At 36.7% G+C, this 6,643-nt stretch overlaps 1 long non-coding RNA gene across 1 annotated transcript; it reads left to right on the top strand.

The window, feature by feature from the left end:
* The first annotated feature begins 564 nt into the window (after positions 1-564).
* LOC115221103 lies at positions 565-5,991 on the top strand. The gene is made up of 3 exons (XR_003882604.2): positions 565-2,037; positions 4,435-4,489; positions 5,257-5,991. It is a non-coding gene; the product is annotated as an uncharacterized LOC115221103 (long non-coding RNA).
* Positions 5,992-6,643: the final 652 nt, after the last annotated feature.

The raw sequence follows: 6,643 nt of genomic DNA, 5'->3' as shown, positions 1-6,643 counted from the left end.
GTCGATTAAATCGCCCCCTAGTATTTATCGAACGATGAAAGACAATGTTTATCGAACGATGAAAGACAATGTTTATCGAACAATGAAAGACAATGTTTATCGAACAATGAAAGACAATGTTTATCGAACGATAAGCGGCAATAAAGATATAAAAGGCTATGTTGATCTCGGTGAGATTTGCACTTAGAACGTAAGAAGTTGGAAACACAATGAAAAAATTATTATTTCCACCATAGACACAATGCCAGAATTTTCAAAGAAAGTACAGGCAATTACATTGGAATCAGTAATTGACTGCTACTTTATTTTATAGACTCCGTAAGGATAAAAATCAAAATTAACTATGGTGGGATTTGAACTTGGAACGTAAAAAGAGCAAGAAATATGACACAAAATAATGATTATTTGTTTATTTCAGAAAGCTTTGCCTTGGTGAAAATGAATTATAAAACGGTGCCTGAATACACCGACAAACACACAAATTAGAATGTTCCAACAAGGTTTAACATTTTTAAAAATGCTTTAGAAACTTACAATCACCAATTCTGCAACAAAAATTGGATGGCGCTCACGACGGAAGATTAGCAACAACGAGCATGGAATTTTGTGTTTTTTAAATGAAAGAATTGCTTGCCTTTTAACCAGTTGACTACAAGCATCGCTTTGATGTTCGCATTATGCAGCATCTGGATATATTTTTTTTCAACTTCTGCACCTGCTAGAAATGGGAAACCTGAGCTTACAACAGACTCGTATTTCTTTCCAAATGAATGTTGTTGGTCTGTCGTATGGGTTCGTGCAGGCAATCCCAACATGCGGCGTGTGTTTGCCAAGTTTATACCCCGTCTGCTGACCACTGAACAGAAGGAACATTGCGTCGAAGCCTGTGAAGATCTTCGTCAGCCGCTGATGACCCATCCATCATGTCGACGATCATCACCGATGACGAGAGTTGGATCTACGGGTACGATCCTGAGACGAAGTAAAAGTCGTCACAATGGAAGAGCCCTTCATCTACACAACCGAAGATGGCACGATAGTGCCGCAACTCAATGATGAGCTGTTTTTTTTTCTCCGACATCTGCGGTATTGCAATTTATTAGCAAACGACTATTCCTTCATTGCAAACGAGTGGAGCTACCTCTGAACATGCGAAACGTGAAAACTCTTGTCCCCTAGCATTGTTAACAGTTCTGATAACTGTCAATTCTCTACACCAATATGTAGTCGCTTCAGATAGATATATATCAATCTATCACCTTAATATTCCATCACATTTGTTCACCTCTACATATCATTTTTTTATTATTATTTATCATATATAGCGAAAATGCTGTGTAAACTGGACCGACATTGACTTGGATTTTTTTTTTAAACTTTATTCTTTGAAGGGGAATTACATTGTTCTCTTCAACTTCTTCCACCCGCTGCGGAACCATTGAGCAGACCGTTAATTTAACTCGTCGATGACTTGCTAAATCTGTTGAAAAGGTGCTCTAGTTTACTAAACGAAATCTTCTAGTACAGTCATGCAAGCTTTTTATTCATTTTCCTGCTTACTATCTTGCATAAGTGATCGAATAGAAAACCAGTTAACCTTTGCTTCTGCTGTAAAACTCTTAAATTCATTGCTTACGTCCTATCTGGATTGAATACTTCCTGTTTGGAAGGTTTTTTTTTGGGGGGGGGGGTAAAATTCCTTTCAGTGTCTTGTTTAAAGCGTAACTAAATATGACATACCCGAGAGACTTTTATCACAAGTCGATATCGCTAAATTTGAAACTAACAAAACATGAGCCCTTGAACTATAAACTCAGTTGTCGAGTGCGTATTTTAACATTTTATCTTGCTAAAAAATATTTTCGGCGGTTAGCACACTTAAAGACTGCCTGATAACCCAACAAAAATTTTATATGCCATTGACTGTCACTAAAATTGCCCTGCATTCCATCCGTTGGTTTCGTATCCTGGCGCTGCTCTCAGACAAATACAACCGTACAGAAGCAGTTTCACTACTTTCAGAAGTAGTAATTAAAAGTATGTATCACAACTTTTTTCTCATTCAAAAGTTTATTCATTCAGTCACTGTTTTGCCGTCGAGCATTGTTGCCATTAACTCTACATGGTCACCCAAAGGAAATGATAGATGGTGCGAAGTGAGGTCGAGCCCCAGGCGTATTTCTTAACCATACAGCCATGTCTTCGCCTATGAAGACACAAAATAATTGTCTAAACACGGGCACCAGGTATCAGCCGGAGCTGATAACTAATTTACTAATTATTTAATAAAGGACGTAATAAAAAAAAAATAGTAGCTACCTCCCTTTCAATTCATACACTAGTCTTAAATAGCAAACGAAATGGTCCCATATGTCTCCCTCCAAAAGGACTGGAAGGACTTAATATTCCTTTATCTAGGTTAACCCGTGTATAAACTCTGAAGCCTCTGGAAGATCCTTCAATTCTCCCTGGTTTTTAAATCCAGAAGTGATCCATTGGAAACTTTAGTCCTCTTAAATACTCCTAACGACAACCTTGTTGTCGGTGCTGAGTTAGCTTTTGCGTTTGCTCAAAGCCGAAACTAAGCAGTACCTTATTAGACTTTATTGCATTTTGTCTCTGATTCTTTTTAGGTAATTCTTGGTCTCATTTACAATTATTTATGACAGCTTATTTCTAAAGATCTTTTTGGACAGATTAATTTGGTTGTTTCAAACCAATAAGGGACTCGATTCAACTACCAGGGATGTTTCACCTATTTAAAGAAGCTTCGAATACATAATTCACTATCACAGCTCTAACGAAAGAGAATCTGCAGTGTGGTTTGGCCGATTAGAAATGGATAACTGGTACTACTAGTGAACAGTGGGCCCTGTGCGCGCCCCCGCGCATCCGCGCTAGCTAGTCGTAAGTAGTCGATCCTTCAACGACTTGCGCGTATGTTTGTATTTCAAGGCTGAATACATATCAAAGAAAATTAACTAATATTTTTCGAACAAAGTAAATAAAACGCAAAGTAAATCAGTCTTTAAACTAAGTAAATTATTTTTATAAACAAACTAAGGTTAAGGTTAAAAAGTCGTTGTAGGATCGACTCCTTACGACTATCTAGCGCGTGCACGCACCGGGACCACTGTTCGCTAGTAGTACCTGGATGAATATCCCTTAAATAAATAAACACTGGATAAAGTTCTTTCAAATTTTCTGAAAAAATGGGATTGTTATTGGCTGGAACGTTTTGTAGTTTGCCTAAACAACTGACACGATTTCATCTAGTGTAAAGTTTTTTAAAAATTTTAACTTAATTTCATTGTAATTCAACTAAATTATCCTGATGGATTTGAAACTGCGCCAGTACCAACCACTTGTTACAAGGTCTAGCTTCATTGTAATTTATCTAAATTATCCGGATGGAATTGAAACTGTTCCAGTGCCAACCACTTGTCACTAACAGCATATTTTAATTTAATGATGATAGATTTCCAGTAGGTCTAGCGAAAATCAAAATAAATCCACTCTGGTATATTCTTTGAATCACGAGGTAAATTTCGACGTTCCTCTGCGTTAAGGGATGATTACAGTAAAATCTATGGCTGCTTGAATTCGTAATATTGAATTCTCTTCAGATTTCTCGTCATTTTTCCAGCTGTTTCTTTTTGTTCCTGTCAAAGATAGTGGAATCGACCACCTGTTAATATTTTTCTTTGCATTCCAGTGTCTAACACACTTATGTTAACGCTTTGCCTACTCTATGTATCACATGCCATACACACTACATTTCCTGGTGGTCGTGTATCATACAAATTCTGGATTTTATTTCACTCACCAAAGTAACCTGAGACTTAAAGGAAAGCTTTATATTACGTGGCTGGGTGGTAAGAAGTTTGATTCCTAATCACGTGGCACCTTGGGCAAATATCTACAATAGCCTCGGGCTAAACATTCTTGAGTGGATTTGGTAGACGGAAACTGAAAGCCTGTCATTTATGTGCATCTGTCACCCACCACCTTGACAACCGATATTAGTGTGCTTACGTCCCTGTAACTTAGAGGTTCGCAAAAGAGACCTAGAATAAGCACCAGGCTTACAAAGTCCTTAGATCGATTTGTTTGACTAAAAGCGGTGCTCCAGCGTGGCTGAAGTCAAATGACTGAAACGGGAAAGAATTACTTTGAACGTATGAAACAAAAGCTAACTGGAACTCTGAAAACAAACGTTTTGGGCAAAATTATGGAATGCTTCGAACAGGAAAAGGGTTAGATTTTTTATTCAGCATCGTTTCATTACTGATTGCTAGGAATGAAGCCAAAGACCAGTTTCGGGGTTGGAAATAAATCATGCTTCTGTAAAATGTGCTTTAAATTTAATTTTCTTTCGCGTGATAACTTAAAGAACCGGCTTTCGTAAACTAAATCTCAAACTTTTATTTTCAGCGTGAAAAATTGATAACCATGGGACACTGCTTTGACTCTGGCTGCTTTTATGAAGGTATATATTTTTCGTCATACACTTTGTCGGAGGGAAGTGGGTGCTCCAGCTTCATTAGCTTCCTGCCGGCAATATAGACTATGTAGTTCATAATTCTTTGGAAATTAATATTCCAATCAAATGAGTCGCTATTGTTAGATTTATAGACACGGATATAGATGTTAAGTTCTCTTCGAAACCATGTTTCACGTTCAATTCTATTGTAGGGCAACTTGGAGCCTTCTACCGTTGTCTCAGATTTAACAAATCCTTGAGTAACATTTAGTAAACGGCCGAATGTGCGAGTGTAACATTGAGAACGTTGCGTTTATCTTTACTCGTATCACTATGCGGCCCCTTGTCAAGCGCTGACTTAGCCTATCCAATAAAGTTCTGGAATGAAAAGTGCTCAGGTCAGCGTCATTGCAAGGCTTCAATATGTAGCTGTGGTTCAGTGACTGAAACCGGTATAAGCGAAGTGTTGTATAAACGAAATGGCTTCTCTCGTGCATCATAACCAGATAGGATTTACCTCGGCAGAAGTTTACTACTTTGTCAAGTGCTGATTGATTTGGTTGATGGATACTTAAATATTTATATTGTAGTTGTCACGACGTGTTTTTGAGTTAGGTTTTAACACGATTAACAATAGAGCGAAATCGAAAATTTAATGGAAACTCGAAACATTGACACGATGTTATTGAAAGCTATGAATTTAGATATAAAAATAGAAGTAATGTCTAAATTATGGAATTTCTGCTGTTTATGCTCTTAAATATTATTTTCAGCGGTCAAATTGAACGACTGATTTTCTTTTCTGTTGGAAAATTATCGAAGAGGGAAGAAAACACGAAACCTATCCTGGATCTAATTTGACTTCCTGTTGATTCCATGCGAACCCAAAGACTGTTATTGCATCGGTTATATTTGAGTTTTATTCAAATTTAACTAATTCTCATGGTCAAGCGAGGAAAGCGGAATAGATGAATCTATCTCGAACTTTGTATGCGAAATTGAACTGGTCTGTAGAATTTTTGTAATTTCATGAAGTTTGATGCCTAAATGATGATTTTTGCTTTCATCGTCATCCGATATTGTGCAAACCTATAGTTGAGCAATTTAAATGTTTTTAGTGGAACAAAAAACTTCCTGCAAAGTCGTTTGCCACCTGGTTTCAATTTTGCAGTGTTATTTTTTGTTTATATTTTTTTTTTAACCTACCTTAGGTCGTATTATTCCATTTACAAATATTGTTCGTTACAGTTCAGTTTTGAAGAGTTTATTTTCCTGAAGGCGATGAAAGTATTGGATATTTTTTTATAAATACCAAAATCGGCGTCTCGTCCTTCATTCTGCATGACTATTTTTATTTTCTTTTAAACTTATTCCTAGTCAATAATTTTGACTTTCTGCAATTGTCTATTAACGAAGCTTTCATTAAACGCTCTAAAATTTCCAATGTAATGGAATCAGAGATTGCAATTCTAAATAGTGCAACAGCTATCTCACGAAAGGGTATTTCTGAAAAAAAGCTTTCTGGCAGGAGTTTTTTTTTTTTTTTTTTTTTTTTTCATTTTACCTTTTTAATGCTTCTGTGTAAGTTAATAACGACGTTTTGGCAGCACCATAAGTGAATATGGGATATTCTACTAGTCCGGGAATTTCTTGGGACCTAATAAAATCCTGCGTGTCTTGGGTTTCAGCTTCTATCCCACTGATTGGAACCTTGAGCAAGTGTCTTTTGCAATTACTTTGTCCAAAACAGTCAAATTTAGAAGATGGCAACTATAAACCCTTCAGGAGGTATTCTTGTACCTCGCTGAGTATCTGCCGTCCTCTCTAGTACCACTCCTTGCGGTTCTTGGTTACCTTTAGTGGAGTTATCTTTGTTGCGAGCAATTATTCAGTGCCTGATCATCTCACAAAATTGAGCAATTTCAACGTTTTTAGTTGGGCGAAACATTCCCGGCTAAGTCGTTTGCGACCTGATTTCAATTTTGTAGTTTTACTATCTTCTTGGGTCGTATTTGATTTATAAACATTGCTCGTTACAATTCTAAGTTTTGAAGTCTTTTTTTTTTTCCTGAAGGCGATAAAAATATTGCTTAATCTTTATAAATGTCAAAATTATTGGCGTTTCATGCTTCGTTCTGCATGATTTTTTTTATTAATTTC

Source organism: Octopus sinensis, linkage group LG17 (assembly GCF_006345805.1).
Source record: "Octopus sinensis linkage group LG17, ASM634580v1, whole genome shotgun sequence".
Taxonomy (NCBI): domain Eukaryota; kingdom Metazoa; phylum Mollusca; class Cephalopoda; order Octopoda; family Octopodidae; genus Octopus; species Octopus sinensis.
This window is presented reverse-complemented; position numbering and strand designations above follow the sequence as displayed.